Genomic DNA, 4,423 nt, shown 5'->3' on the forward strand with positions numbered 1-4,423 from the left:
TGTTTAAAGGACTATTATTAGTCAGGGAAGCTAAAAAAAAACTCTTTGGGACATTTTGCAAAAGTATATAAAGCAGTAGATTTCAAATCATAATCAAAAGAATGGACCTGGGGTTATATAATTAATTGCTTTATTAAACAGAGCAGAACAGAGTGCACCATTAACTACCTGCACTTATTGTGGGTATCTGCTTATACAAAGCAAAAGCAGAAACCAAATCCCACATATGGCAATGATTAGAGTTGCTGCTAGTTGCTGCTAGTACTGGCTGCTGTTGCACTGGGCACAATTATATTTGATGCTAAACACATAAACAAATAAGGCTTCTCTGAAGAATTCTGGGAATTAGCTGAGACTTGTTAAGATAACCCTAGCACAATATGACTCAGTTTGCACAATGGATGGCAACCACCATGGCTTAACTGGGTTGCTGTTTGTACCAGATTCCACTCTGAATACACAGGCCATGGTGAATGGTAGCCATGTCTTATCATGACATACTACAAGAGGTCTGGGTAGCAAGCCACTCAAAACCCATCAGCTCTAGTAGTGTTCTGTAGTGGCTTATTACCCATGGCAACAAGTCCCTCTGGTTAGATTTCCACCTTATTATAAGCCACAGGAACTGCCTCAAAGCTTGAATATTCACAATGATGTCCAGCTGCAGAGCACTTAAAGGTTCTAATGGGGCTTGGTAACAAGCTGACCATTTTAGTGCTATTGACTGTTATGGATTGCTACTGAATTTTGATAGCAAACTGGTGATTTAAAAAAAAATCAGTGCAGCCAGTGGAGGGAATTAAAATGTCTCCCATATCTTCTGAGGTTGTCCATCTGTAATATAAATAAGACTAGAATTATGGTGTTTACCCCTTCCTTCCTCCACTTTTCCTCTCAGTCCTCTTATGGGCATTCACAACACTTTGGCTGAACTGGATATGTACAACTCCCTTTTAAACAGAGCTGAGTTTTGACGGATAGCTCTCAAAGCTATCAAAACTTATTTTCCCTAGAGAAAGGTAAGGAAACACGTTTTGCTCTTACCCCGTGGACTGTCAGGATGAAAAAAGATAAGGATTTTGTCACAAAAGAGGTATAAATCACACCATCAGGTATAAAGCCATCATGACAGCCCCTTTTATTGAACAAAGTTTGTTTTCATTTGTCAGCTCACCTTTGACAACTGTCAAGAGAACCCAAAGGGGAGGGGAAGCGTATTAGGAGCCTCTCTGGTACCCTCCAGGTCATTTCCCCAGCTGAGCTTTCCAATTCCATTCTCTAGCACAATTTCCACAGTAGTGCAAATATGACTAAAAAAGAAATGGGAAAAAGAATCTATTTGCATACAGTGCCCATTTAAAAAAATTGTCAACCAGTAACAGGTACCGCTCAAACATCTTGAAGGGGCATTCAATAGTTGTCAAAAAAGATTATGAAAGCAAGATGTCAAGTGAAGGAAGAAAAACAGTTGAAATGCACAAAAGCCATGGCAAGATGAAAATAGCAGACAATCATGGCTGAAAGGCTTGCAAGCCAGTGCCAGCCTTGCCCAAGTGCTGCCTGGGTATGTGTGGAGCAGCTGACACTGGCAGGTGCCCAGGCAAGCTGAGGAAGAGCAGCAAGGGGGTTGTTCAGGGAGTCACTAGCCAGTCCTCAGTTGTGATGGTAGAGTCAGCCAGTTTCAGATGATGTGACAACCCATCAATAGTATAAGTTATGGGCTGTCATGATGGCTTCCTGCCCTCAAACAAGTCACCTTCTGGGAACTGGTCTCTGTTCATGCAACATGACAAACTATTATGACAGCATCCCATAATGGGATGTCATATCATGCAAACCCAGTCACTGTTCCGGGGTTCTGGGGGGCTTGTTAATCATGGCCATGTTAACCCCTGCAGGGAAATTCATCTCATTACATGCAAACCAGATCAGTGACTCTAAGCCTAAGCTGCTCATGTACAATGAGAATATACTAATACAGAGTTCTAGTAAGTGAGCACTTTGCACACTCTAAAATGCTGTAATGACAGCAACAAATCTGTTTGTTGCTGTCATTACAGCATTTCTTAACAGATTTGTTGCTGTCATTACATGTTACAAAATTTATAATGGTCCAGTTCACAAAATTGTAGCTGGGGAAATAATCCCCCTGGAAGATGCCCAGTGTGCATGCACAAGTCACCACTGTGGCATATTAACCACTCTGTGACTGTGTGAGCCACCTGGGCACATTAACATTCCACCCTGAGAAGCAGCCATGGCCTGTAAGAATACATTCTCTCCAGGCATCATAGCATCAACCTTGTATAAGGTAAAGGTAAAGGTTTCCCCTTGACGTTAAGTCCAGTCACGCCTGACTCTAGGGGGCGGTGCTCATCTCCGTTTCCTAGCCAAGGGAGCCAGTGTTTGTCCGCAGACAGTCTCCGTGGCCATGTGGCCAGCATGACTAAACACCAAAGTGCACGGAACGCTGTTACCTGCCCACCAAAGTGGTACCTTTTCATCTACTTGCATTTGCATGCTTTTGAACTGCAAGGTTGGCAGGAGCTGGGACAGAGCAACAGGAACTCACTCCATTGTGCAGATTTGAACCTGCAACCTTTCGATCAACCAGCCCAGCAGCACAGCGGTTTAAACCACTGCGCCACTGTCAAAGAAAGTGCAGACCAGTCTGGCTATTGTCACAGTGTTACCCCAGCCCAGCCTGTGTCCGTCCTTCGATGCATCCATATTTGCAATAGAGCTGCCCATCTCTAGCTCATGATTTTTAGTCCCTAAGCCCAGGCTTTCTGTGTAGCCATTAAGTTCAAAGATTACTCATAACAGAGCTGTAAACCCATATATTTAAGTTGGCTGTGTTTGAGGAAGGAGGAACCTGCAGGTTATACAACAGTGAAATAAAACTCCAGTACTAAAATGAACTTTCTTTGAAAGCAAAACTGACAAATTTGCAGCTGTTGTACTTGGGGCACATCATGAGAAGGCAAAACTCCCTGGAAAAGACAATCAAGCTAGGAAAAATGAAGGCGGAAGGGAAAAAAGGAAGACCAAAGATGAGATGGATTGACTCCTTTAGGGAAGCCAGAGGCTCAAACTTAGAAGAGCTGAGTTGGACTGTCATGGGCAGGACATTTTGGAAGGAGCTCATTCATTGGGTCACCATAAGTGGGAGATGTCTTGATGGTACATAACGACAACTGAAAGTGATGGGAACTTTTGTCCACTTTATTCAGGGATACTGAGAGTGTAGTAGATCAATGGAGTGCAATTTTTCCTTGCTGACACCAGATAATAGCTGGACTCTCATGTTCCAAGGTTTTCAGAACCCATACATCTTTGCCAGCGCACTGACAAATGCACAGTGTATATGAGCGTGTGGCATTTATCCAAGAGTCCTGTGGTACCTTCTAGGCTAACTGATTTACTGTGGCATGTCTGTTCAGATTTCAGGGGGCACACATGAGACCAGAGCCTAAAAGGTCATGAAATTCAATGTCTGTGACATTTCTCTGAAACATTCAAATCCCAAATTTAGAATTCGAGATAGTAAACCACTAGATGCTAAAGAAAAGTACTGAACCAATGCTGTTCCTTTGTTTAACAATCATAAAGTATCTAAGCTAGTTGTTGTTATGTGTCCAAAAGTTTGGGTTTGGCTGGGGATAATGAGAACCATAATCCAAAACATTTGCAAAGTGCTGGGTTGCGGACTTCTGTCCTAACCGGTGAAGTTCAATAAACCTAAACCACGAGATCTGAAGATCTCCAAAGTTTGCATATTTTGTGAGCTTTTGATTGGTTTAATAAAGGTATTAAGCTAATATGGGTTTGGCAAATTTGGATAAATCACTACCACTCATCCACACCTGCTGGCCAGGATTGCCTAGAGGCTAAAATGTTCCTTGCAATACAAAGGCAAAACAAACAAACAAACAAACATCGAGGAAAATAGCCCCTCTCTGGAGTTTTGGGGTTGGAGCAACAGGGCTCCAAGCTGAATCTTAGGGAAAGTCCTTTCCGCTTCTGCTCTCCATCTGTAAAATGGGCACATTACTCCCAGTCTATCCCAGGGGGAGTGAAGGAGCTCAGCGCTCTGCCTACGACCACTTGCCCACGACCATCGGGGCGCTAGCAGAGCGGGCGCTTTTCCGAGGACATTCCTCCGCTCGCACACCTCACTTCCAGCCGCCGGCCTGCGAGCCCGCCCACCCCGCCTTGCAGGCTCGCCCCGCAGCCCACCCCGCGCGCGCGCGCGCGCACCAGTGCGCCTCCCGCACATCATCCGCGCGCGCTCGCCGCCGAGCCCGCGGGCGCGGCCCTGCCTCCCGCCCTCCCCCGATGGCTGTGGGCGTCTCTGGCGCTGGCGAGGGCCTCCCGCTTGCCTCGCCCCGATGGTCGTCGATAAGCTGCCCCGCTCCACTGG

This window comes from Varanus komodoensis, unplaced genomic scaffold, assembly GCF_004798865.1.
Source record: "Varanus komodoensis strain SLA01 unplaced genomic scaffold, ASM479886v1 scaffold32, whole genome shotgun sequence".
Lineage (NCBI taxonomy): Eukaryota > Metazoa > Chordata > Lepidosauria > Squamata > Varanidae > Varanus > Varanus komodoensis.